Below are 21,930 nucleotides of genomic sequence, written 5' to 3'. Positions count from 1 at the left end.
ATTGGTGGCAGGACCTCTTGTGAGTCCGCGCGGGTAGGTACCCCACCACCCTGCCTATTTCCGCCGTGAAGCAGTAATGCGTTTCGGTTCGAAGGGTGGGGTAGCCGTTGTAACTATACTGAGACCTTAGAACTTATATCTCGAGGTGGGTGGCGCATTTACGTTGTAGATGTCTATGGGCTCCAATAACCACTTAACACCAGGTGGGCTGTGAGCTCGTCCATCCATCTAAGCAATAAAAAAAAAAAACAACCAGGTGGACTGTGAGCTCGTCCACCCATCTAAGCAATAAAAAAAAAGACTTATAAAGTTATTGAAACCTATTTTTTTGTGTGCGTATTCGTGATACTGCAATGTTTTTTTGAAAGGCGAATACTGAAATTCCGCATCATCATATGAGACGGTGTGTAGAAATTGGACTTGCTTCACTTTGTGCTGATTTAGTTCTACTAATGGTCCCGCAGTAGTCGAAATTCGATTATAATTAATTGAAATTATATGTTTGAACATTATTATGGTTCTATTGTCAAAGATTATCACATTTCTATACGAGTAATCACAGATTTCGCCAAGACAAGATTATAGACAAATAATATTAAAGATAAACAATCATAATTTATTCTCAATTTGACCATAGATAACATAGAACACTTAATATTGGAACAGACTAACAAAAGTTTGACGATAAACAAAGAGTATATTATACATATACCTACTCGATATATGTTGTGTCAAATACATGGTAGGGTGTGTAATGTTTTTTTTATTGATTAAATGTATTTTTTTTTGCATAAATAAAAAAAAAAATAACATTCTGACCTCCTTCTCTACATTCTCCATAAGTGTGGGAAATATCATACTCGTCCGTACGCGCAATTTTCGTAAAAAGGGGTACAAAGTATTCGTTTCACGTATAAATATATAGATTTCGTGGGCGAGGGTAGTGGTATAGTGGATGTAGAATCGGCATCCTCTATCAGATAAAATTTTTTTTTACAATAAATATGAGACATTAAATCGTAAAAGCAGTTTGAATTACGCTTAATGTTTCGTTGGACCTGACTATTTTTTATCTTTTATCTTTTTTCTACGGTTCTCCCTCTTCTTCTTTATTTAAAATGTTCAATACTGCGAATCAAATTGGCTAGACTCAGTCCATTGAATTTCCGGCTCTTCTCAGTGAGTCGCGATTCCGATCCGGTGGTAGATTCTGCGTAGCACTGCTCCTGCTAGGGCCAGTGTTAGCAAATTCTCTTAGGTTGAGCCCGCGAGGTCACCAACCCATCAAATAGGTAGAGAAAAAAGGCTAGACTCAAGATGGATATTGTTCGGCGTCGTCTCGTTGCTAAGGAAACGCTTTCGAATTTGAACAATAATGATGACGCAAAAAAATTAAATCCAAACAGTCTTATTAATGTGTTTGCGAACAAATAACAGGATGAAGGAAGGCATGACATGAGGTCACAAGAATTGAAATCCCGAAACAACGTGATTAGCGTAACCCCCAACGATGGGTCGTGTTATAAATACACACAAGAGACTTCAATCCTGACCTCATGTCATGAGACCTCATGTCTCAAAGTCTCAAAGTGTCTTCACGTTGTAATGCACATAGTAGTAACCAGTTACAGGTGAGTCGTGAGATCATGGAAAACAATAAAAAAAATGTGATCAAAGAGAATCACTCGCACGATAATCAATGGGGTCAAGTTGACTTGCTAGTGCGTATATACAGGCCCTTACTTTGGATTGTATTTGGAGTGTCATCGCGCTCAGAGAAAGTGCGTAATGTGGCTTCATCGTTGTACATAACTTATTTCGTGTGAGGCCGGCCTACGCTATTACAGTGTGCGTTATTACATTGTACTTACGAACATTTTAAAAGCGCTTATGGCAGTTTTAAGTTCGTCTCTGACTATGGCGTTGTTGGATTGACAATGCGTGACTCACTAAAGAAATCTGTGCTTCAGTTATGTGGTGTTAAAACAGCATACAACACATTGAAGGTTACTATTTATAGGTAGGTACATACAATTTTTTATTAAAAGTATCAAAAAGCATTTTTTTTTTTCCTATCTAAGCTGAGAGCCTTGAGAGGCTATTTCAGCGTAACCCTAACTTTGTAGGTGAGCTCACGGGGCTCAAACCTGATGACGTTGCTAACACGAACCCTAGCAAGAGCCGTGCTTCGCAGAATCTACCACCGGATCGGAAACGCGACCCACTGAGAAGATCCGGCGAGAAACTCAGTGGGCTGTGTCTGAGAGTTCAAAAAGCAAATGACAAGTGATGATTATTATAAACAATTCTTTAATCTGAATTCGAAAAACGGAACGAAATTCGTGGCCTCTTTATTACCTACCAATCATAAAAAAACTAAAAATGCAGATTAAACAAATAATGTGTCAAAATGACAGTACGTCAAAGTGACACTACAATGTTTAAGAGCTTCGTATCGAATGCCTTGTGGATACCGTTGCAAGTGTTCAAACATGCCAGTCATCAGAACAGTTACAATGAACGGTGAGCCTTCAAAACTAATTGAAGCTACAACCTCGTGCCTTAGGGTAGACGGTGATAACGTTACAATATCTAGGAGTTCCAGTAGCAACGATATAGGCTATAGCAAAAAAAAAAACCTTTGGCGCTGTCTCCAAACATTTTTCTCGTCTAAAGAGCTAACCAGATTCTCTGCTGACAAATACGAGTAAGTACGTCAAATAGATCTTCTTTTTTTCCACCTTTTCCCACTAGGTGGGATCGGCACAGCTAATTTTTCTCTTCCATTCTCTTCTATCAGCCGTCATCTCAACACTCACTCGTCCCTCTCTCACATCGTCATTCACACACTCCATGTCTTCTTTGGTCGACCTCTTCCCTCTCCTTGCACTACCTCCCTCCCTCTTCCTTGCACTACCATTTCCATACATCTCCTAGTCACATGCATCTTCTCTCCGCTCTTTAATTTGTTGATTACCGGGGCTACTTTTACACTTCCTAATACGTCAAAGAGATATTGGAAAAATCCAGCAATTTTAAGGTAGTCATGGCTTAAAAGACGACTGGGGCACTTGCATCGAGCTATGTGACTATGCCGATGTTTGAATCCCTTAAGTAACTACTAATTAATTATAAGAATTCTAATAATAAACACTTATGTAGATCTTGTTTACGAATGATAACCAGAATGTAAGACATCGTGTAATAAAAATGAAACCCGTAAAAAAATAGAATTTTCGTTATTATTATGAAATTAATTAACTTTAAAACTCAAGATAGGTGGCAGCACTCACGTTGTTATCTCTATAACTTCGGTAATCACTTCATATCAAGTGAACGTGTGAGCTAGTTCATCTGTATAAGGTATAAAAACTAAGTCTTCAATCATAAAAAATCAGTTTAAAATAAACACGCTGTATCTAAATTGTATTTGAATTCAAATAAATACCCACATAAATACCATTAAAATGCATTCAATTAAATGAGAGCTTTAAGCTCGCTCGTTTGAACTGAAATAAAAAAACGAAGGCACTAACAAGACAGGCTCATAGTATTTCTGCACACGCAAATAGAAACAGCTTTTATTTATTTATTTATTTTTCGTAGCGGCAACACTGATAGTTTTGCAGGGTTGCCATATATTTAAAATCAATTATTGCACTATGGAGGATTGTTTTGATGTGTTTAACTTGTTTTATTTATTTACTTTAGTCTATATTCATGTTGGTTTCCATTTATGTATCATGAATCCGACTAAAGCACATTATGCAGCTTGATTTCGTATTTAATGACTAATTTGTTAATTTCTCGTTTCCAATGCCTGGATGTTTCTTTCGTCGAGAACATTTCAAGGTCAATACATTACGTGGCAGTGTAGTGGTTCTGCCTGTAGCATTGACATGTCATTAGCTGGCGACGAATTTCATTTGATTCATTGTCTCATAGCCCTTTTTTTTCCACAGGAGAAAATCGCCAGATCCCCACCCGCGCGGCAGGTGGGGTATGTGGGAGTTGAACCTCACTAAAAACTCCTGCCGCTCACAACCGGCGCCCTACCTCGGACCGGGCCGGAGCCCAGTCGGGGCTATTGAGACGGCGGGACAGGGTTGACGCAGAGCACATTACATCCATTCCACCGTCCCAAGGACGCCGGACCGGCGGCCGGCAGCGACACGACCACCGGTTCCCTCGTTCAGCGGGCCGAGAGCCCGCTTTGATGGCGCCGCGTTACACCTTCCCCCAGAGCGGTCGGGGGAACGCGGTCTACCATCACCCGGCTTCCTACTGCGGGTGAGCGTGCAAAGCACGCCACCCCACGTCTGGGTCTCTCCCCGCACAAAACGGGTGGGACCCCTAGCTCTTAGGGGGCCAGGTCACGGATACGACCCCGGTCCCGACCCCCGTCTCATAGCCCTTAGTATAATCTTATAGAGATAATGTACTATTGTAATGAGAATGAGTGTGAGCTAATTTAACCGGTACTGTGGTGCTCACTCCAGCTCCAGCTACACCTTTGAAAAGTACAATTAAAAACAAAAGCGGTTTCTTAACAAAAAAATATATTTTTTGGCACAGGATTCTTAGGAACGAAATATATGTACTTAGTTCCGGAACACCCGCGAAATAACTCTTTCAGTCCGTGACCACAAAGAATATGAAGTATTTGAATCGGAAATAACACTTTTTTATAATAAAAAAATTATTAAAAGAAAACCCATTCGAATTCACCAATTACGTAAAATAATTCCGGAGTCTATATAGACATCACAACACGAATCCCGTATACAACTTTGCGACAACATGAAGTCGAATTTTTAATTGTATCTGACAAAGTACAGGTAGGAAGAAAATGTTTTGACTATAACACCCCTATCGCCATGCTAGTAGACATGTTTAAAACTATACGTTATTCAAATAATGTATCGAGCAAATGTACCAGACGCTTTAAATATTTCGATACCGCGATTTGAATAAAAACCGTAGCATGATCGCGTGCAGAATTTTTAATTTTCTCACATACAATTTATTAGTTATTTCAACTGCTCGAAAAAATTTTATTTACACTATCCAATTGATATTAAAATTGGTTCTTAATGTCTGACTCGTAAAGACTACAACACTGTGATGTTATTTGATTATATTGACTGAGTGTAAATTTTATGATCTCGCGTGGATGATACCACCACCGTCTTGCCTATTTCTACCGCGAAGCAATAATTCTGGGTTTTTTGCGAGTACCTATCTGCCAGTAATCTCAAGGTTAGTCTGGCGTCACCTTGACTAGTTGGTGAGCTCACGGTCCTAAAAGAGTTTGCTCACACTAGCCCTAGCAAGAGCAGTGCTTCGCAGAATCTTCCAACGAATCGGAATCGCGATCCACTGAAAAGGTCTGGAGAGAAACTCAGTGGGCTGTGGGTGCGGTACGAACTTCCTTCTATTGAGATTCCTGTGAGCTATACCATGTCTTACTTCAAATTAGGTTTGCGAAGAGCACTCAGTGATAGGCAGACACTTGACTATGCCCCTGGCATTGCTATCGTTCCCGATGAATGGTAACGACCACCACCAAATGGGCCATATACTCTTCTGTCTATAAAGGTAAACAAGCGGTAAGCAGCGGTATCCACGTTGTTGTGGTATCCACTTAAATAAACCGTCGAGCCGAACCATTATTTACGATATTTTAAATTAGAATATTGCAAGAGTAACTTCTGTTAATTAGACCAAAATCGTAATTAAATCGTTCAAAACATTACTTTCTTGAAGAGTTTTTTTAAATCTAATCAAATCACATGCTCCGAAAAATTTGCAATTTACATTAAATACTACATCTGCTTTATTGTTAGGAAGGCTAAAAGGAAATAAATTTAAAATCGAATATAAACGATTTACGAGATAAAAGATAATTTTAACCTCACATAGTTCTGTGTTAATGCAAATTTAGGTGAATATATCACCATTTTTTTTCAACGTCTCGACATTAGATTTAAAATTAGAAATTATTTTAATACTCGAAAATAGTTTCTACAGTTTCTTAAAAAAAATCTACATGTTTCGTGTTTTTTCTCCTACCTATTTACTGGTATTCCAGTAACACGTGGACGGGTAGGTGAGCATACGGCCTCAACCTGAGAGAATTTGCTAACAATAGCCCTAGCAAGAGCAATGCTTCACTTAATCTATCACCGGATCGGAATCGCGACCCATTGCGAATATCCAGTGAGGAACTCAATGGATTATTTCGCGCATCTTTCGAAGCCCCAAAAACAAACAATACTAATAAATAAATAAATATTTTAATAACAATCACGCCACGTTAACTGGTCCCGTGCTAAGTTCGTAAAGAACTTGTGTTACAGGTACCAGATTACGGAAATAAATGTAAGATTTTTATTATACACATACATATATTTAATATACATCCATAACCCTGGAAAGGACATTTATATTTATCATACAAATATCTTCCCTTGGCGGGATTCGAACCCGCGACCCCCTTGTGTAGTGACCATGTCACTTACCACTACACCAGACGGCCGTTAATGCACACGTTTCGGTGCTTGACTTCATACAAACCTTCATTCGCAATGTTATTTAACTTAATACTTAAAGACTATGTCAGTAATGTCCTCCCACAAACTTCATTTACGTTCATAAAGAACCTCGCCCCCTGCCGATCCATAGAATCATTTATACATATTCTCATAAACATTAGAAACAAAAGCAGTTGAAGAAACTCATATCTCACTTAGTTTATTTAATCATCGACAAATATGTCGAAGAGGTGGTTGCCCCCGCGTCAGCGGTGACAAAAAAAACCGGACTTTTACGTCTTTTTACGGTAATGACATAAATATTTATTCGAATCTGTTTAAGGTTGCCATACATCTGTCGTAGATATTCTACTAGTTTATGTGTTACCATAATAATATATTAATCTAATTCGTTTTAAAACTATGAGGTATGACGTCAAAGTGACAATAGCATAGTTAAATTGTAATTAGAATGTTTTACGCAACGCTTCCGAACTCTAGGGCTTTTAAGTACTATTTAGATACTATTAGCTTTTACCCACGGTTTCACTCGTTTTTATGTAGAATAAAATTAATATTCCGAAATAGTAAATAGTAGTTGTATTGGAGGAAATATTTTGTACAAAAATTCAACATATTTGAATGGATGGAGTAGTTAAGATATGAACGCTTACACAGAAAAAAAAATCGTATTTTTAATATAATAGTATTAAAGTAAGAGGTACAGAAAACGTAAAAAAATATATATTAAGCTCAGATTTCCTTTAAACATTCACCCCGGTTGGGAATCCAATCTGAGTCTCTTGGTACGAGAGCCACACAAAATCTAACATAACAGATTATGTTCCTTCGCTTCAAACAGATGATATAGCTACAGAAATAAATAAATAAAAACACGCCATGCACAGATATATGCGACCTTCTTGTAAATATTTGATAAATATGTCAACCCTGATTTTTTGAATCTGTTATTGGATGGTAAGCGAAATAAACGCGATTTTTCATTGCATCATAAATTCACAGATTGTTTAATATTTATTGTCTCTGTCTAAAATCGAAATTCTCTGTTGGATAACTCGTTCGATAATGATTTCGGCTAATAAATAAAAGAATCTGTAATTCTGTTAACATTAATACTTACTTCGGCTTTGTTTAATTTTGTGTCATATTCTTTATAGTGAATTTTTATTATTTTACAATCTAATTTAATTGCCATAAGTTTTTTTTTTATGATTGAAGGATTACTGGTGGCCCGGAGGCCTTACCAGTTTCACCAGGATAGGAATATATATAGCCATAAGTGTGGCGGGTAGCCATCATACAACGCAAGATGATTGACAGATGCCTGAATCTAGCTTACGACATTTTCAAGATAAAGCGCATATATACAAGTTCCGAACAACAACATTCGGACCGTCGGTCTACCGAGCAACATCACCCGCTGGGTGGAAGATCTTCCTTTCGTCGTTTTGCCTCCCAAATAAGAACAAAAATAAAACATAGAAACATTAAAATGATAAAAAAAATATCAGTTTTAGCGGAGCAATCGTAACAAATATTTGATGGGTCATCAGAAGAAATGCTAAGGTTTCATCTTGGTTATCTTCGCATAGTGCAATTAAAAAGAATGCATTTCAAACTCTCAATAAAAAATGGGGACAAAAAAACTTCTATTTTCTCCGTAAATATGTATATCATATTATCCCTATATGTATGTATATGCCTATATTTAGATCAGAATGTTAATACATGTATGTTTATGTAACAGAAATTTGCATCGTAATTTTCACCATCTTCAAGACGCCTGATTAACTTGAAAATGTCCACATTTCCACATTTATCCAGGACCAATGACCGTACAATCATCATATTAGTTTTTCCTAATATTCTGATGAGAAGCAACAGGATTAAATAAATAAAATGTCAGTTTCGCTAGTTGCTTTAGAGTTCTTTTTAAACTACTTTAATTTCTAAGCTGTCAATAGATTTAAATAGCAGCTAAAATACAATTAGTTGCAAGAGTCGTACTGATTTAAACATTAAAAAAAATAAGAGAAAGTAAGAGAGAGAGAGAGAGACAGAGAAAGATAATATACTTAACAACACACAAAAACAGAATTAAAAAAAAACAATCAGCAAGCAGATATATTTATCCATTCGCTTTCTTATCGTTAAAAGCGATCTCTTCCAGACAACCCTTTTTATTTACAGAAACTCTATATAAAATTATATTTAAAGAATGTATAAAAAAATTTTTGACCTAGTAACACTCAGGATGTACGCCATTGCCATTAACATGAATACGTAATACAGTTATAATGATTTGCAACTTACAGGAAAATACGCAATACAATTCGGATCGTAAATGCATATGATGAAAGTTTGTTGGCGACCTCGAAGAGGCTGATGCGATAAACACAGAAACACCTCAATCATTAGCGATTAGAAGTTCAATTCTGGGTCAAATTATACATTGTCTCACTCGTTTTGTCTAATGTATGATTCGGATGTGGATGAACCGATTTCGAAGATTTACTTAGCAACGGGTAGGTAACACCACCTCGCCTATTTCTGCCGTGAAGCATTAATACGTTTCAATTTGAAGGGTGGGGCAGCCGTTGTAACTATACTTGAGACCTTAGAACTTATATCTCAAGGTGGGTGGCCGCGTTTACATTGTAGATGTCTATGGGCTCCAGTAACCACTTAAGACCAGGTGGGCCGAAAGCTCGTCCACTACCTAAGCAATAAAAAAAAAAAAAAAAACAAAATTATTCCAAAAAGAACCTTCGAAACAAACTCCGCCAAATTTTTTTCTTTTTCTCTCTCAATCACCAATCGCTTTATAGTGTCGGTTTTGTCGAAGAGTTAAGTAATAAAATGTACGTTTCGCGAAATTCTGAATACGTCGGTTATTAAAAACGATAAAACTGTTTAGATTTCACGACTAATCGGATATAGTCTCGCTTCGCACACATTTAGGTTAGGAACGTCGTCCTTAACACGCGAGCGGTTTCCAGCAACGTGTTTTTTGTTTTATAAGTCGTGATGAATAAATCGATTAGCGATGACGTCATCGCGACTCGGATGTGCGGAGACGGAAACTGGAATAAATGTAATATCAACAGAATCATAATTTTGTATTTTGTGAGCAGAAACACGGTTAGTTAAGGGGATGTTTTAGCTGAGGACCGAGAGACGAGAATGACTTGCATTTTTTATTTATTTTTGCCCGAGCAGGCAGAACGAGCACCGTTGCTCATGCACGTCAGCAATGCCAGGGGCAAAGCCAAGCCGCTGCCTACCGCTTAACCGGATTATGTTTAACTAGCTTTGCAAAAGTAGGATTGTAAGTCCGCCCAACGTTACCATCTTGCAAATACCTGTCACGCAACCACTTTTTAAACAGCAGTTTGACAGCGGCAGCGGCTTCAATCTGCTTTTAGCATTGCTGACGTCCATGGGCGACAGTAACCACTTACAAGAGACAAGGACAAGAACAACAATAATACGATTCCGGAAACCTCGGGAACTGTTTGTGATACAGATACTGTTGATCCTTCAGGACGATTTCTGACCTAGACATCATTAACGAACAACAAAATGTGCGCTTAAAGTTTCAGATAAGCCTATTTCATGCATAGTCGCAATATAAGAACCAGCTTGTCGTGGCCGCTGGGAATTACATATGCGATCCTGTAGACCGAATGGTAAATAGTCGACGTCGCCCAAAACACGTCACTACGGATCCTCCCGATCCATTAACGGTGCTTTTAGGTACCACAAGCACCGGTCACCGTCCTCGTCGAACCCGTCGCTTGTGACGAAGGGCTCGACGAGCGAATTAACCCATATACACTGAGTTTCTCGCCGGATCTTCTCAGTGGGTTGCGTTTCCGATCCGGTGGTAGATTCTGCGAAGCACTACTCTTGCTAGGACCAGTGTTAGTAACACTCCTGTTTGAGCCCCTTGAGCTCACTTACACGTTAGGGCGAAGCTGAAATACCCTCTCAAGGCTATCAGTAAAGGTAGGAAAATTAGGCCATGCCCGAGTTTATTTATAATCAAACAAACACCTCGAAATTACAGGCTTCTATGTGCAACTTAAACAGCAATCACTGTTAAACAATATAACGTAATTACGCACAAGATTAAAACCTAACCGTAACACTTTAAGGCGCTTATTACAAGAATCTATATATTAATACGTGAAGCAAAAACTTTGTATCCCTTTTTACGAAAATTGCGCGGACGGAGGAGTTTGAAATTTTCCACGCTTATAGAGAATAGAGAAGAAGTGCACAATGCTAATATTTTTTTTAAATAATGTATAAAAGATACAGTAAATCAATAAAGAAAACATTACACTACATACCATGTATTTGACGCACACATGCATGCATACTATTTATTGTCAAACTTTTGTTCTTGACGTCTGTTGTCAAATTGAGAATAGATTAAATATTGTTTGTTAATATTTTTTATACTGTGGTCTTGGTGTTTGTGATTATAGAAGTATAAAATACAATCATAATAGTGTCAATACAATACAATCAAATAGAAACTTACAATTCCAATTAATTATAGTCGAATTTCGACTACTGCGGGACCTCTAGTTACAAGAAATCCATAGGATGTGACTTAAAAACAAGAATAAATATCGTTATTTTATTAGTTAAGTCGAACGGAAACGTTATAAAATGCTAATTGATAACCTCGCCTCAGATTTGTTTTATTAAGTAATTATAAAACGTCCGGTAAACGTGAAAAATGCAGTGGAACTCCTTCATAAAGATATTGTGCGCTTTATTGAATCCAACTCACGGAACACGGTTATGTGGTTAAAGAGGCTACTAAATATCACAGCGTATATTATTATTATTATAACTTTATTTCCGCTTAGCAATTGAAATATAAATCAGATTATAAATTAGGAATTTCTTGCTTTTCTTTGTTATGTGACCCCCTTCTTGGGTAAAAGCCTCCTCCATTCTTTTCCACCTTTCCCTGTCCTTGGCCAAATGCATCGAGCTTGTTCCAGCGTTCCTTATTATATTGTTACGCGCTGGGGTTCGGGATAAATAAAAAATCTACCAAATTACAAATTAAAACCTTATTAGCACTTCACTTCACAAACACTTTAAAATTCTCAATCCGCTTCTTCCGCTGCGCTTCAAGTGATCCATTCGCTGTTTCGCTTCGAGTAGTTCCGATTACTAACTGACTGCGTGCCATCTCTGCAACGCTTTTATAGCCGATACCACATCCCTATAATTATCGAGAATATTCCACACATTTCGAGTATTGTGTTTCCGATATCTGACAATAGATGGCGTTGTACTTCTCAAGCGTTCTAGGTGCTACCAGATCCTTTGATATTCATTCGATTCATTGATATTCGGCAATAAATGGCGTTACTCTTACCGGCGCAACTCTGCCTTTTAAGCCAAGCCATTTAGTAGTTCGGTAAGTCCAACCCTCATCCTTATATCTGGATAAGTGTCTTGCCCAGTTCCACTTCCGTTTCAAACTAAAATGAACGTAAAAATTGTGAGATATGAGGATGAAATGGAACTTTAATCAGCTCAACAGGCGCTATTATTTCAATGTAACCACATTCAGTTGAAAGTGAGATTATTACTCTGTGACCGATAAACTTTATCCTAAATAACATTTCGTTCCATTGCTGCGCGATAGACGTACAAACAGATTCGTGTCCGTGCGGTGATGATGATGATTTAATTACTTGGAAGTAATTCATTTATTCTTAGCTCTTTCACAGCCCGCCTGGTTTCAAATACCAAACGCACCCAATCACATTGACCTTGACCATCGGCCTTAAAACTTCAGGTCATCATCTTCATCATCATCAAGTCTTGATATAATTTTTATTCCTGGCCCTTCTGTTCTTGTATTAAAATTATCATAATCTAGATTTAATCCCAAATTCTGCCATCCTTTTCCTCTCGTGGCCTTTAACTTCCGTTTTTAACTTGATTATAATCATACTGGTACACGATTGTAACCTGACTGGCTATTAATCGGAATGAATCTTCTGGTGAACTAGTTTTGCCCTGGGGTCAAATGTGAAAGGATGTTGTTTTGAAATCAATATTCGATTTTTACACTTCACCGCGTGTTGTTACATGCGGTAAATAATAAAAATAGATTCGACAAAACCTGACTGTGAACAAAAAAATGCGGTCAGGGGAAGGTGGTAGGACGTCTTGTGAGTCCGCACGGGTAGGTACCACCACTCTGCCTATTTCTTCCGTGAAGCACTAATGCGTTTCGGTTTGAAGGGTAGAGCAGTCGTAACTATACTGAGACCTTCGAACTTATATCTCAAGGTGGGTGGCGCATTTACGTTGTAGATGTCTATGGGCTCCACTAACCACTTAAAACCAGGTGGGCTGTGAGATCGTCCGCACATCTAAGCAATGAAAGAAAAGACTGCCAATGTTTGCTATTTGTATTACATGGCGAATACATCGCGTCGAGCAAAAATCGCTCGCTCATAAATGTACCTATAAGGTATTTGCTTTTAACTCTGCTTATCTTCTTACACTAGACTACTTCTACAAGAAATTATTATGAAAAATTCCATTGTGAGTTTTAAAAATTAATAATTGTATTGGACGTTCAAAATTTCTTCTATGTTATAATACTTACAAGGCATCGAAGTTACATTGTTTTATTTAAAATATCAGATTTGTTTAATAGCGTGGTATGGACATGTGATGCGTAGAGAGAAGATGCATTTGACTAGGAGATGTATGGAAATGGTAGTGCAAGGTAAAAGAGGAAGAGGTCGACCGAAGAAGACATGGATGGAGTGTGTGAATGACGATATGAGAGAGAGAGAGAGGAGTGAGTATTGAGATGACCGCTAATAGAAGAGAATGGAAGAGAAAAAATAGCTTTGCCGGCCCCACCTAGTGGCATAAGGTGGAGAAACAGAAGAAGAAGAGATTTGTTTAAAGTCAAGAACCAGGGACATAACGTTTTTTTGTTACGTGACGACTTTTATCCGCGAACTACTTCCCGAGAACTACACTTCAATACTACACCACAGTGGTTAATGCAATATTCATATTGGCTTCGTTATAGTCATCAAGACATTCACATTCTATACGAGTAAGTACAGACTATGATTTTCTCCGTAGATTTATAGGTACAGAGTGATCAAACGATTCTGTACTGGTTAGTTGTATTAAATTGATTACTAGTTAATGTTAGTAATCCTTTTTTTTCGAGAGTTTTTACCATACCATACCAAAGATTTTTACCAAAGTTTTACCAAAGAAACTTATAAAAGCACCTAGGAAGCACCGTGCAGAAGAGTTTATTACCATACCAGACTTCACTCAAACACAATGCTACGACACGATTATTAAAGCACAAAATAACATCATCAAAAGTTTACTTTGAATCCCAAAACGATTCATTTCAGTTAGAAAAAACGACATCGCCAAAAAATCTCAATCAGAAACGCGCCTAAATCGGTTCCTAGAAATACGAAACGCCCAGTATTCGCAGTCCAAATCGCGCTGACTCTTGAATTTTCCTAACGCGCATCCGCCTCGAACGAACCTCAGAGACGGAGAGTTGGCACGACGGAGATCGCAGATAGCCCGGACCGCGGACCGATTATATAAACGATTTTGTCATACGAAACGAAAACAGAGGTTGTGTCATTAAGCTGGTTCAATAGCAACTGGATTAGCGTTTCGTTGGCTCCGAATAACGGCGTCTTAACTTCTCAAGACCGTGCTTTCGAAGCTTTTTGGTGCAAAGTTTTTTTTTTTACACGAGCTTTAAGAGAACGAGCCCAGGACTGATCTGTCCCTAGAGTTGATAGATATCACCGCTCGAATTCCACTACCCGCTTTGAGACATGCTTCAAACCAGAACGCATTATTGTTCGCGGCAGAAGTACAGGCAATATGGACAGAAGAGAAAAAAACAAAAAAAAATGGATGGATTGCGTGAAAGACGATATGTGTAAGAAGGAAGTGAGCGAAGAAATGGTATATGATAGAGGAGTATGGAAGAAGAAAACATTTTGCGCCGAACCCAGGTGTATGGTAGAAGGGCAGGAGAATGAATGATGATGATGAACAGAAGTGAGCTTAATAAATTGAATTTCCTTTCGCGGACTAATTTAAACATATAAAGATTTGCAGTATAGGCTGACGGTTATACGGCCCCACAGTTACAAAGTGGTCATCGTCGCGTGTAAGCTTCGACAAAGCCAGGGGCATAGTTTTCTTTTTTTTTCCTACCTATGCTAATGGCCTTGAGAAGCTATTTCAGCTTCCCCTTGACGTGTAGGTGAGCTCACGGGGCTCAAAATGGGACTGTTGCTAGCACTGGCCCTAGCAAGAGCAATGCCTCGCAGAATCTACCACCGGATCGGAAACGCGACCCACTGAGAAGATCCGGCGAGAAACTCAGTGGGCTGTGTCTGTGGATAAAGGGGCATAGGCAAACCCCTGCATACGCGCTTCTCATAATAAAATTAGTCGTAGTTTAAAACTGCGAGTAAAATCTCTTTTAGGTAACCGTGAATAAAAACTAACGAGAAATCAATAACATCAATCAAAATTAAAAAGTCATTAAGTTAAAAACATGTTTAACATAAAAATTTCGATCGTAAAAACCCTTACACGAATAATCAATTAGCAGAACTCTATTAAGTGTCTATACCGAGATTCTATTGTCTCATTATGTATCTAAATATTGTATTTAGAAAGGGTAGTAAAATTTATTAAAATTTAAATTCGAATCAATAAAAACAAGGAAACCTTGAAATAGTAACTTAGAGATTAGGGAAAGTTAAGCGTTTCTCATAAAATATCCATTCAATTTTTTTTTACGATTTTTTTTAACTTTATGCGTACGTAGAGAGTAATAAATTAAAAATAACTTATTTGCTCTACGTTGCTCTACTTTTGCACTCAGCTGGTTGCAGCCTAGTTATTTAAGTTCAAGAACAACCTTTCTCAATGTGATTAGTTGCAGCCTTTCGAAGGTGCGTAATTGGTAGCTGGTACAACGCAGCCGCGAATAGTTCTAGTCAAGTAAATAATTTAATGCACTTCGAATGACAAATTTCCGTCGAGTCAGCGCACACGTCGCCCGACAAGGCCGATGAGATCGGCAAAACAAATTGCGAAACCATAGACAACATTACTTTACGGAACTTGCACAATTGTTGACAAACGATCGCCGGAGAATGCCAAGCGCTTGTAAAAGCTCCCCTGACCCTCCCTCGAGGAACGACAACTCTGTAACCAGCTCATAGAAACACAGCCCTTTTCGATTCGGCCGCTTAACCTTACCTTTAAAGCATTCCGCTTTCGCGTTAATCCATGTGTAAAACAACACAGCGATGGTTTTAGGCGAACTCGCTTCGGACGCCAGATCGTATGGCACTAATGGTCAAACAAAAACACTGTTTCCAAACGCACGGCGATTGTTTTTTTCTTATTATTATTATTAAATCAAACTCCGAACACGTCACGTCCGCGCCCCGCAAAGGTTGACGCGTTACTGACGACTTGGCAATGCTGGGAGCCAGCCGTGGGACCGTCGGAACTGGCTGGGTCGGTCTGCGCCCGCGCACATTAGGCCGATAGCTGATGGCCGGTCCTGAGCTCCCGCATACTCGAATAAACAAAATTACGTAATAGTTTATACGCACGCAATGAAAATATTTACATATTATGGCATTAGAAATGGCACGGACACGAGTTATAAGCGCATCGTGACAGTTGATTGACTAATGGATCGTTCTGTGGAATTCTTGCTTCGTATTGGATACTTTTCGGTTGTAATGTCACAATTATAGTCTGGCGATGCAGTATTGGTCTATGGGTTAGAGGCTCTAAAATTTTTGTGCGACTATGCCGCGGCCAAAAAAAATTGGCAAAAGTATTTCGAAAAAAAAAAAAAAAGTAAGACATGCGATATATTGATTTCGATGGATGAAAATAAACGATATCAGGAAGACGAATTTACATATTATATTCGTGGTACACGCATCGTGTTACATAGATATGGAAACAGTGTAATTTTTTAATGTCGCCGTGACCTAAAAAATAAGACGTCCAGTATCCTCGCCCCACTGAGTTTCTCGCAGGATCTTCTCAGTGGGTCGCGATTCTGATCCGCTAGTAGATTCAGGGAAGCACTGCTCTTGCTAGAGCCAGTATTAGCAATTCTCTCATCTTAAGCGCGTGAGCTCACCTACTGGTCCACGCGAAGTTGGAATAGTCCCTTAGGCTACCAACGATTAGGTAGGGAAAAAGTCCTCACATGGAGTGCCTCCAGAGAGCTCAAAACAGTATCCTGAGGATGCTCTCGTCGGCGCCTTGGTATACTCGAAATTCGGAAATCCACTAGTACCTGGAAATCCCAACCGTATTGGATGAAGTTAAGCGATACTCAGCCAACTATAAGAGCCAATTGACAGCTCACCCAAACCCAGTTTACTCTTGCAGCCAAATCCGATTAGAAGACTCAAGAGAACCGACGTGCTACCGTACTTACTGGTGGTAGGACCTCATGTGAGTCCGCACGGGTAGGCACCACCACCCTGCCTATTTCTGCCGTGAAGCAGTAATGCGTTTCGGCTTGAAGGGTGGGGCAGCCGTTGTAACTATTCTGAGACCTTACAACTTATAATATCTTAAGGTGGGTGGCGCATTTACGTTGTAAATGTCTATGGGCTCCAGTAAGCACTTAGCACCAGGTGGGCTGTGAGCTCGTCCACTCATATAAGCAACAAAAAAAAAAAACTAAGGAGAGATCGAGCATTGGCTCTGCCCCTCTAAACCATAACCTCTCGCAACTCACCTGATTATAGTCTTGGCGACTGATCACAGGTGTCAAAGTAGAAAAAAAAGCAACGCGACTTTGTCACTCAGTTCAAATCTCGCAAGTACATATATGTATCTTCTATTAATATAGCAAAATTAAAATTATCGAGCACTCAATCAAGCCGGTTTGATTGTACAAATTGAGCTATCCCTTCGTTTTCGGAGCTATGTGAGCGAGGGTAGCCACTCACCATCAGGTAGGCTATATGCACGTCTGCCTATAAGGGTCATAAAACATCTCTCTATGTGCAAGCTCCATTATCTTATCACGAAATCATCTTTTGAGAACAAGTTTGATTTTATTGCATACTAGCTGACCCGGCAGACTTCGTAGTTCATCAATCGATAAATAAAAGACCAACACTTTTGTATAAAATAAACTTAAAACAAACAAAAAGAATCCGTCCGATGGGGGACACATCAAATGGAAAACAAAATTGTTATTATTATTTAATTCCGAACATTTTCATATTTTAAACCTTCTCTGGACTTCCACAAATAATTCAAGACCGAAATTAGCCAAATCGGTCCAGCCGTTCTCGAGTTTTAGCGAGACTAACGAACAGCAATTCATTTTTATATAAATACATAGATAGATAGATAGATACCACTACTCGGTTGTGACGTCACGATATTTAAAAAAAGTTTACGCAACGCTTTTTAATATAACGCTATCTACGCTAAGTTTTATAACGTAACGCTCGAGCAACGTACTATAACTATGACAATGATGGATTAGGTTACAAAAGAGATTAGAAGGTCATATGTACAGCAGTATGAAAATGGAATACCCACCTTAATTGTTTGCGAAAACAAGACGGTTTTCGATTGGCTGTCTACTATAGATATATATATTTTTAAATACAAGTAGTAGGTATAGTGCTGCGATAGTTTCCTTTTCTCTAGCTACTCGCTGGTAGCTTTAGGGGCTATTCCGGCTCCGCTATGGCTAATAGGTCTACACCACAGGATCGAAATCGCGATCCACGGAGAAGTTCCCGCGAGATACTTTTTTTTAATGATTGCTGGTTTACTGGTGGCCCGGAGGCCTTTCCAGTTTCACAAGGACAGGTGGGCGGCGAGCAAAGGCTCAGCTAGAGCGCCTCCAAGGGAAACCTAACAACTCAAGAGTAGCTGCTTCGCGAATGAATCTACTACCAGATCGGAATCGCGGCCCGCTGAGAAGATCCAGCGAGAAACTCAGTGGGCTGGTGCATGGGTTAGGTTGCACGTCGACCTCTTTGTCGAGTTCGACGAGTACGGTTACCGGAGTCCCTAAACCTGCTGTTAGAGCGGAAGGCATCTAATGCAAGAGTTAGTGGACCTGATGGATCCGTAAGGTCGTCTCTAGGGCGTCGACGGTCCTCCTGCATGATCAGGATTTGGGGAGTAGTCAGCGGCGGCAACGATAAGGCCATTATCGTAACAAAACCTAAAGTTAGAAAACTGATTATATTTTATCATTTGACAAACAAAAACACAGGTCGTGTGGTATTGCTTTATTCTATAGGTATCTTAATATTATAAAAGTAAAATGTACTTGTTTGTCCTTCTTTCAAGACGAAACGATACAACGATACGGTAGAAACGATATTTATTCTGCAGAAAAGAGCTATACGCGCTATTTATAACATGCACTCAAGGGAATCCCTGAGGGAGAAATTTAAAGAAATTAAAGTTCTCACTATGCTATCCCAGTACATTTTTGAAAATTTGATGTATGTTCGTAAACATGTTGAGGAGTTTCCTAAAAAGTCGGACATACATAATAGAAATACTAGGAACAAACACAAGCTTGTTGTGCCCATGAGTAGGTTACATAAGATACGAAATTCATTCGGGTGTTTGTCTGTGCGCCTGTACAACAAAATCCCACAAGATGTTCAGAACCTACATATACATAGGTTTAAGAAAACTGTTAAAGAACATCTGTGCAATAAAGCTTACTATAAAGTCAATGATTATCTAGAAGATTGCACAAAGTGGGAATGAGTTGCTCGCTCCGGGCATTTCAATATTGTAGTAATTGTTACGTTATAATACTCATTGTAAAAAACTCATATTAAAAAAAATAATGTAATATTAAAAAATTAATAAATAATAATTTCTTATTAAAAAAAAAAAAAAAAAAAAACATGCCCGCTGAGTTTCTTGCCAATTCTTCTCAGGACGGAGGCTAGTTCTTGTGAATTGGCGGTAGTTCTTTTGACGTTCAACAAGTATGTACTTTCATTTATGTTGAATAAAAAAAAAAATTTTCTGATTTGATTTGAACGAATCGACATTTTTTTTTTCAGATACATGTTTACGTCAGTAGAGTGCCTTTTCATGAACCATTGACAAAATCTTTTCAATCATTAACATTTCGCCTAATAAGAAATATTTATCTTTGTAATTAAAGATACGTTTTATTTGGTATAAGCAACAGTTCGATGTTCACCCCCGATTACTCTCTTTAGACAACCCATACCCTGGGCCAGGAAGGTCAAGTACCTGGGCGTTACCCTGGATGCATCGATGACATTCCGCCCGCATATAAAATCAGTCCACGACCGTGCCGCGTTTATTCTCGGTAGACTCTACCCCATGATCTGTAAGCGGAGTAAAATGTCCCTTCGGAACAAGGTGACACTTTACAAAACTTGCATAAGGCCCGTCATGACTTACGCGAGTGTGGTGTTCGCTCACGCGGCCCGCACACACATAGACACCCTCCAATCTCTACAATCCCGCTTTTGCAGGTTAGCCGTCGGAGCTCCGTGGTTCGTGAGGAACGTTGACCTACACGACGACCTGGGCCTCGAATCTATCCAGAAATACATGAAGTCAGCGTCGGAACGGTACTTCGATAAGGCTATGCGTCATGATAATCGCCTTATCGTTGCCGCCGCTGACTACTCCCCGAATCCTGATCATGCAGGAGCCAGTCACCGTCGACGCCCTAGACACGTCCTTACGGATCCATCAGATCCAATAACCTTTGCATTAGATGCCTTCAGCTCTAATACTAGGGGCAGGCTTAGGGACCCCGGTAACCGTACTCGTCGAACTCGACAAAGAGGTCGACGTGCAACCTAACCCATGCATCAGCCCGCTGAGTTTCTCGCCGGATCTTCTCAGCGGGTCGCGATTCCGATCCGGTAGTAGATTCATTCGCGAAACAATTGCTCTTGAGTTGTTAGGTCTCCTTCGGAGGCGCTCGGGCAGTTGTTAGCAAATCCCACCCCTCTTGGCTGAGCCTTTGCTCGCCCACCTGTCCTGGTGAAACTGGAAAGGCCTTCGGGCCACCAGTAAACTTTCAATCATAAAAAAAGTTCGATGTTTTTAAGCTTTTTTTTATTTATTGCTTAGGTGGATGGACGAGCTCACAGCTCACCTGGTGGTCACTGTGGTCACAAGTGGTCACTGGAGCCGTACAACAACGTAAATGTGCCACCCGCCTTGAGATATAAGTTCTAAGGTCTCAAGTATAGGTACGAGTAGTTAAGTGAACTTCAATGAAACTTACTTCATACAAATAGCTGAAGAAGTTTGTTTGTCTGTTTATTACTTGTTTATTGCTTATTCCAAATTTTAAACTTTAAATTGCTGTAAAGTTGTAGAAATATCGCTTAAACCAAAAAGTCCTTCAACCCTCGATTTCTTTTTTTTTATTTCAACCTAAATCTGTTAAACTTACAATGCTTCTACAGAGCCGGCGCAGGAGCTTTTACGTGATAGGTAAACCAACAAACAAACGGAGCTTAACATTAAAATTAACATTATACCTACATTACATCGATGCTTCAATTGTACCAATCAAAACACAAAAATTGCATTTTTGACATTTTTTTTTATTTTTTATTGCTAGGTCGTTGGACGAGCTCATAATTCACCTGGTGTTAAGTGGTTACTCGAACCCATAGACATCTGCAACGTAAAGGCCGCTACCCACCTTGAGATTTGAATTCTAAAGTATCAATATAGTTTCAACGGCTTCCCCACCCTTCAAACCGAAACGCATTACTGCTTCACGGCAGAAATAGGCAATGTGGTGGTACCTACGCGTGCGGACTCACAAGAGGTCCTACCACCAGTAATTATGCAAATTATAATTTTGCGGGTTTGATTTTTATTACGCGATGTTATTCCTTCACCGTGGAAGTCAATCGTGAACAATTGTTAGGTACGTATTTCAATAGAAAAATTGGTACCCGCCTACGGGATTCGAACACCGGTGCATCGCTACATACGAATGCACCGGACGTCTTATCCGTTAGGCCACGACGAATTATAACAAAATTAAATATAATGTTGAATTAAGCAGAATTATAATGATCTCTATTTATTAATCTATACTAATATTATTAAGCTGAAGAGTTTGTTTGTTTGAACGCGCTAATCTCAGGAACTACTTGTCCGATTTGAAAAATTGTTTCAGTGTTAGATAGCCCATTTATCGAGGAAGGCTATAGGCTATATAATATCACAGTAAGACCAATATAAGTGGAGCACCAATAAAGAATGTTTCAAA

At 39.1% G+C, this 21,930-nt stretch overlaps 1 protein-coding gene across 2 annotated transcripts in view; it reads right to left on the bottom strand.

Moving 5' to 3' along the window:
* LOC105842420 (uncharacterized) overlaps positions 1-16,308 on the bottom strand; it is a 131,646-nt gene extending 115,338 nt beyond the window's left edge. Inside the window, exon 1 of one of the 2 annotated variants that reach the window (XM_012695320.4) lies at positions 15,879-16,308. The gene's annotated coding sequence lies outside the window, so the exon portion shown is untranslated. The remainder of the gene's footprint in view (positions 1-15,878) is intronic. The other variant, XM_012695328.4, reaches the window with a different exon arrangement.
* Between the last annotated feature and the right edge of the window lie 5,622 nt (positions 16,309-21,930).

Source organism: Bombyx mori, chromosome 20 (genome assembly GCF_030269925.1).
Source record: "Bombyx mori chromosome 20, ASM3026992v2".
Lineage (NCBI taxonomy): Eukaryota > Metazoa > Arthropoda > Insecta > Lepidoptera > Bombycidae > Bombyx > Bombyx mori.
This window is presented reverse-complemented; position numbering and strand designations above follow the sequence as displayed.